Source organism: Heteronotia binoei, chromosome 13, assembly GCF_032191835.1.
Source record: "Heteronotia binoei isolate CCM8104 ecotype False Entrance Well chromosome 13, APGP_CSIRO_Hbin_v1, whole genome shotgun sequence".
Taxonomy (NCBI): Eukaryota; Metazoa; Chordata; class Lepidosauria; order Squamata; family Gekkonidae; genus Heteronotia; species Heteronotia binoei.
Window position 1 is genome coordinate 67564868 of NC_083235.1, and position 7189 is coordinate 67572056.

General features: G+C 43.5%; 1 protein-coding gene across 1 annotated transcript in view; it reads right to left on the bottom strand.

The window, feature by feature from the left end:
- Positions 1-7189, bottom strand: part of GRB2 (growth factor receptor bound protein 2) — a 78589-nt gene extending 71400 nt beyond the window's left edge. Inside the window, exon 1 of the mRNA XM_060251946.1 lies at positions 7021-7189. The gene's annotated coding sequence lies outside the window, so the exon portion shown is untranslated. The remainder of the gene's footprint in view (positions 1-7020) is intronic.

A 7189-nucleotide genomic window follows, 5' to 3' on the forward strand; every position in this document is an offset into this window, starting at 1 on the left:
TGGGAACAACAGGGGGAAATATGCAACCATTTCAATTGTATGTCTGTAAGAGACTACAGGGGTGCCTGCTTTTAATTACGCCATAGAATCAAGCATCCATCTATGTTTCCAAATATGTGGTGATAATCTTATGCTCACTTACCCTGGAGTTAGATTTTCTTTTAACAGAAACATAGATAAGATCAGCTTACGCTGGCTTCAGTAAGTAGCAACATCACTCCAGAGTCGGAAACGTCTGGTGCTTGCACAGGGGACTGCCTTTTACCTTTAAGAGACTAAAGGATCTAGAACACAGGTGTCAAATGTCTGGCCCAGGGGCCTGATCCAGCCTCCCCAGAAGGCTTATATGCGTCCTGTTATGGTCTGCTTCCTTCTCCCTCTTTCCTGCTTCTGTCATCACCATTTTTGTTTTTCTCTGTGGAACTGAGGCAGCTGAGCAAACAGCTGCTCCTCGCTCTTTCCCACTTCCCCTTCCCTCTTCCTCAAGAGAGCAGGAGGGAGGAGGAATCTCAGCCAGCAGAAGAGTTTGGATCTGTAGCTCTGCTGTGTGATTGCGAGAGCCTGGCATAGCTAGAGCTCTCTCAATCAAAGCTAGAGTTGTGCCTGGCTCTCTTAATCACACAGCAGAGCTACAGAGCCAAGTTCCTCTATAGGCTGAGGCTTCTCCTCCCTCCCTCTCCCTTGGGGAAGAGAAAGACACTGCTTTATTGGGCTGCCTCAATCTACAGGAGAAATAGAAAAAGCACCTTTCCTTTAAGACCAACAGAGTTTCATTCAAGCAAGTAAGAGCTTTTTGCCTTGCTTCTCTCTCTCCCTTAAACTGGTTTTGTCAGGGTTTTCCTGGGTGCAACTTGGTCCTCCCTTCTCCTTTTCACTGCATTCATGCCTTCATGATTCAATCTTTCTCAGTAGGAAAGCAATGTAAACTGTTTAGGTGAGGAACAACAAGAAGAAGAAGACCGCAGATTTATACCCCACCCTTCTCTCTGAATCAGAGTCTCAGAGCGGCTTACAATCTCCTTTATCTTCTTCTCACCCAACAGATACCCTGTGAGGTGGGTGGGGCTGAGAGAGCTCTCCCAGAAGCTGCCCTTTCAAGGACATCTCTTGTGAAAGTTATGGCCGACCCAAGGCCACCCAGCAGCTGCAAGTGGGAGAGTGAGGGGGAAACCAGTGAGGTGGAGACTGGAGATTCTGAGTTTAGGCTAACCGAATAGTAGGCTGATACTGACCACTATACATGGCTGTATCTCTATTCTTGCACTGCCTCATAGGCGTTGCAGTTGTTTTCTGGGAAAGACTATCGCTTTGTACATAAACACATAGCCTTCAGTCTATGTCATGGTGCCTTCACATGTTCTTGACCAGCACACAAAGCAACTTATGTACAAAAGCTCACAATGCCCAGCCATTTCATGTTTTCCTCTGGGCCCAAGGGGTGCAGAGATTTCTGTAATGAACGGCAATAAATCAGAAGTAGGTTTGAAACTTACAGATACACATTTGAACAGCATCCTCAAGGTTGCTACAGCACAGATAGTGTTTGCAGTTTTTGATGCAATAATTCAGAGCAAGTGGTGTCAGTTGTCAGAGACTGTTAAACAAACAAAATACTGCAAGACTGCTAATGTTTTAAGCATCTTTTATTTTAATAAAAAAAAATCTTTAATTGTGTTTGTCTGTGCCAGGGGTCCTCAAACTATGGCCCGCGGGCCAGATGCGGCCCGCTGAGGACGTTTATGCGGCCCGCCGGGTTATGGCAAAATCAGACCGGAAGTGACGTTCGACCTAAACTCGCGTTAGCAACGCACACTTCCGGCACTGGGCTGAGGCGGCGGAGACAGAGTGTGAGGTGATACCGAGGTGAGGTGAGTTCCCAGGCCAGGGTGTGTGGTGTGGGGAAGGGAGAGAGATGCAGAAGACGGAGAACTGACGGCCCGCGGCCTTGTACAGTAACAGCAGTCCGGCCCTCCAACAGTCTGAGGGACAGTGAACTGGCCCCCTATTTTAAAAGTTTGAGGACCCCTGGTCTGTGCCCTTTATAAAGTTTACATCTCCGCTATCTGGCATTACATTTTATGGCACATGTGGCTCAGTCTGACAAGGTCTCATTTATGTCAGATCCAGCCCTCATAACAAATTAGTTTGATACCCCTGCTCTAGAAGAAAAGTTGGTTTTTATACCCTGTTTTTTCTATCCTAAGTAGTCTCAAAGCAGCTTACAATCTCTTTCCCTTCCTCTCCCCACAAGAGTTACTTTGTGGGGTAGGTGAGGCTGAAGAGTTCTAAAAGAACTGTGACGGGCTCAAGGTCACCAAGCAGGCTTCATCTCTCCCGTCTCTCCCCATACGAGCCCCAAAGAGCACTGAGGTCAGCAGGGAAGAACAAGCTGACTATCCCTGGACCAAAGGAGGCGAAATTGCAAAACACTCGCCCACGGGCCTTCTCCGTTGCAGCTCCATGCCTGTGGAACCAGCTCCCGGAAGAGGTGCGGGCCCTGCGGAGCCTGGACCAATTCCGCAGGGCCTGCAAGACCATCCTCTTTAGGCAGGCCTTCACAGACTGCTGACAAAGGATGGCCGAACTGATGATCCATCAAAGTGACTCTATATAATGATTTTTGCCATTATGTAAATGGACAGAATAGCACCAAGAACATCATTGTGTTGTTATATTATATAAACTGGAATGGTTTTTAAGATATTATTGCTTTAAACTGTATAACTTCTAATGCTGTTTTAAAATTACTGTATTTATTGTATAATGTTTTATCTGAATGTTGTTAGCCGCCCTGAGCCTGCCTAGGCGGGGAGGGCGGGATATAAATAAAAATTATTATTATTATTATATTATTCATGTGGAAAAGGAGTGGGGTATCTCCAGATCTGAGTCTGCCACTCTTAACCAATATAACACACTAGCTTTCTAAAGCTTTCATGGGGAAAAATGGATTTGGGAGAGGGACCTGAAGCAAGTAAGAAAAGTGGTACACCTTCTCTTGTGTAAAGGTCAACAATACAGAAACGGTAGAGGCCTTCATTTATTCTGAAGTTCTCTTAAGTTTAAAAAAAACCCCACCTTCCTTTATTACAGAAAAACCACGCTGGAAGTCAAGGGTTTGTACATTTTTACTGCCTTGGTGGCACAACATTATTTGCAGACATCAATGATTCCATCCACCATACTTTCTCACCACTTTTGAATCTAGAAACCAACTTCTCCATTCCCCTAAATTCTTTATAGATGTCAGAGAACCAGGGTCCACCAATTCTGCTGAGCACAAAATAAGGAAGCTCCCATCTCTGTGATACACAGAAAAATGGGGGAAAGGGAGGAGTTTTTCCGTTTGTGTTGGGCAATCTGGATATCTAAAAAGCTGTTGTCACTGTCATCCATTTCATTTGTCACCGTTGTCGATTTCATTTGAAAGTGTTGATACATTATGCAGCAGTGTATTGCCTGCTAAGTTTGTATACAATGGACAAATTACAGCACACATTGAAAGTTTAAAACTGACCATAAACATGAACGTAACAGCAACTCAATCCCCAGTTTACTTCAGTCAAAACACTCTCATTTAAGTTATTTTTTTTTTTCATATAATGGAATTCAGCTGGGACTTTGCAGGGGATAGAATGGCAACTAGCCACTGACGAGGACAACACTATGGCAAAAATTTAAACAGAACAATGACTAAGATTCCGATTAAAAACGGCTTTTAAAAAATGATATTTACCACTTTGCCCAACAAGATATGTTATAATTTCATCGGTATTTTTTAAAAAACAGAACGCAGCTGCCAAGGCATGCAAGCTAACATATAAACAAAATTCAATGAAATAAAGGTCGTTTCATGACTAAATTCAACAAGGAAAACTACAGACTTACCAGAAAATTGCTGATGTGATCGTTAATATCACACGTAGTGAGGGCTATACATACATAGGGCTAATGCAGTAGACACCAAAGAGGATATTTTAGAAAATCTCAGAGCAGACTATGACACAACTATACTTGTTATAGAAATTAACAGATAGCCTGAAAAGGGAAGCAGAGATACGTTTCCTCATAAAAGACTCCTACTGCTCAGACATTTCTCCGTTTTCATCAGACTGGAAAGTCCCTATAATCAACTCAACACTGAACAGGGAGAAGACAGATCATTGGGGGAGTGGGGGTGGGGACAGCTTTAAAAAAATCAATACAAGACAACCGCAGAGAGGCTTGTATGAGGCACTCTCCTGGGGCAAGTAACTTTTCCATGCAAGCCAGACATACCACTCAAATTGCCTTCCAATACTTAAGTAGCTGATACTTATCTGCAAAGCGGTGTACAAACAGAAGGCATTCAGTAGAACACAGAGGTAAATGAGAAGCACACAACCCCTTTTGTTTGTGAAAATGTGGAGTTATGTCTTATTGTACCACGCACTAGAATAGTCGCTAGAAACCAGGCCATATAATATTCTTATTTCTTGGCTCAGTCTTTTAGCAGCTAAAAAGATGCATTTTTCACTGAGTGATGTGATGGTTATCATACTGCTTGTAAGCCAATTCATAAATGCAAGCTCATTTAAATATCAAGATGTGGTGTACGTGTGTCAATAAGCATTAATGAGCCATCACAGACAACTTTCCTATCACTTCTAATAAAGTGCCATTCAACTGAGTTCGCTACACTGCTCAAATCATCCATGTTAAGTCTCCTATCTGATAACTCCTGTGATACAGGCATACACGAATCTACTCAGTAAAGCTTTATTTGGCAATGTGCTTGCATTTCTAACTATTCAGTGACCAACAGTAAAACATTCCCTTTGAAAGGAAAAAGTCAACAATCTGGTGACATGGACAACACAAGGAAGTAACTCTAAAGTCTATTTGTTGTATGCTGAACTTTCAATCTTTCATGCTAAGTAAACAGTAAGATATTGAAAGGGTCCAGTTTGTCTTTCAGGTATGTTTCCTTGATTCTTATGCTATGCATTGTGGCAAAACTGCCTTGCTGCCACCCTTTTCACCTAGATATTGACACATAACCTATAGGAACCCACTTAATTATGTCAAATTAAAAACAAGTAACTAACCATTTAAAACAATCAAATAGCAACCAGTCAGATAACAACTTTCTGCTTAGGATGGTCCTGAAACATTCAAGCCTATCTGAATATTCATTTTGTGGTCAGTACATGAACTTTTAATATTTCCAAGGTAAGAGTTACAGGCATTGCCATTTTCTGCTCCTGAACTAGTCCCAAAAGCTTTTGGTCTACAAAAGAAGCTCAACTGGCCTACAGAAGAAGCTCAATCCTATACATTTTGCTCAGGAATAACTCAAGTCAAGTGGAATCGTCAATGTAGCAGTACCTCAGATATATACAAAGAAATCATACATTCATAATTCAGCTTCTTCTATACAAAAATGGTGCACAGAAGATTTCTCTTGTAGAAAAGGGCTGCCAGTTTTTGTCATACATTAAGGCTAGCTCCACACCTAGCATTTACACTGCTCTCTTGCTTATGGTCTCTGTGGCACCCACCATGTTCTATGAACAGCTACATGGAGAACTGGCCTTTGAGGAAGAGCAGCAAAAGCCACCACCCTTTTCTAAGTAAACAAAATAGCTATCATCAGCATCTGAGGAAGTCTGGGAAAATCTTCAGTGGTAAGAATAATGAATGGTCCATTTCTATGCCAATGACAAATGTTCAACAAATAGCCAGTTTTCAGTATGCAATTCCTCAAATCATTTGAGTATTGTGAATAAGCACATTAGTTAAAATCTATTAACTAGTATTGCAGACTTAATGGATGATGTAGTTACAATGAATTTTCTCTAATACAGTGTACAGAATAGGGGATATTATTTCTTCCGGATACTCTAAATGATAATGAGAGACACATTAAGGGGGAACTTTAAGTACTGAACTAAAGTTTTCTGTGAATAGCACGGACCTACATTTCAGGTCTTATGAACATTTGAAGCTGCCTTATACTGAATCAGACCCTTGGTCCATCAAAGTCAGTATTGTCTTCTCAGACTGGCAGCGGCTCTCCAGGGTCTCAAGCTGAGGTTTTTCACACCTATTTGCCTGGACCCTTTTTTGGAGATGCCAGGGATTGAACCTGGGACGTTCTGCTTCCCAAGCAGATGCTCTACCACTGAGCCACCGTCCCTCCCCCTTAGAGTCTAATTAAACTGCCTAGTCACCACAGGAAGGAAATAAGCCAATTTGGTTCTCTCTTTTTTAGAGCTATCATATAACAGACACAATCTTCTGAGCTATACAGCCTTTTTCAGATTCAGGCACTCAAATGCTCATAGATTATCACCGCAATACAGTATCTATTCTTATACTTGCTCTAGACCAACCCTGAGTTGTGCATCCATGCAGGTGTCTCCCAAAATGCTAGTCACAACCATAGGCCAGTAAGTCAAAACGCACTAATGTAAAAAAGTGATTCGGCGGTACTTTCCTAAGAAAACAGGCAGAGGATCAGGTTATACGGATAAGAACTTGGTGTAACTCAAAAGCCTGTTTTCAGTATTTTCCCCCTCTGGCTTTTTTCTTCCCATGGAAGATTTTACTCAAAACAACTTCCGCTTCCCTGGTTCTAACAGCATTGCAATAAGTAGGAAGAAGAAAGCAGCTAGGTACCCCCCATGCACATCTCTGAAGAAGCCTCCTCTAACAAAAAAAAAAGAGAGAGAGCAACGATCAAGAATGTCGATCTTGATGCAATCTCAAAAACTACTCCAGCAGCCACCAGTGGGCAACGGCAAAGTTCCAGAGCGCGAGCAAAGGAGCGCGCAAACACGCGGCCTTCCCCCAAATGCAAAGCAGAGGCGCACGCTTCCTAAGCTAAAGCCGAGATGGGCCCCTTGACAACCCGGATTGGGGGGGCGGCCCTGGCCCAACCCCCTTTGGCAGTGCAAAGGAGCGACCCCGAAACACCATCGACCACCCCCCTCCACGGTCACCACGTTTCTCCTGCCCTTTGCACCGACTCCAGCTTACCGTAAGCTGCTGGGGGTTCCGCTGCGAGCGGCCCCCTCTTCTTCTTCCCCTCCTAGGCTTCCTTCTCCTCCCGCCCCGCCCTCAGCAGCAGAACCGCAGCCCAGCTTCCGCTATGGCCGTCACGCGCCACTCTCGCGAGACCGCGAGCAGAGAGAATGAGAAGTCTAGC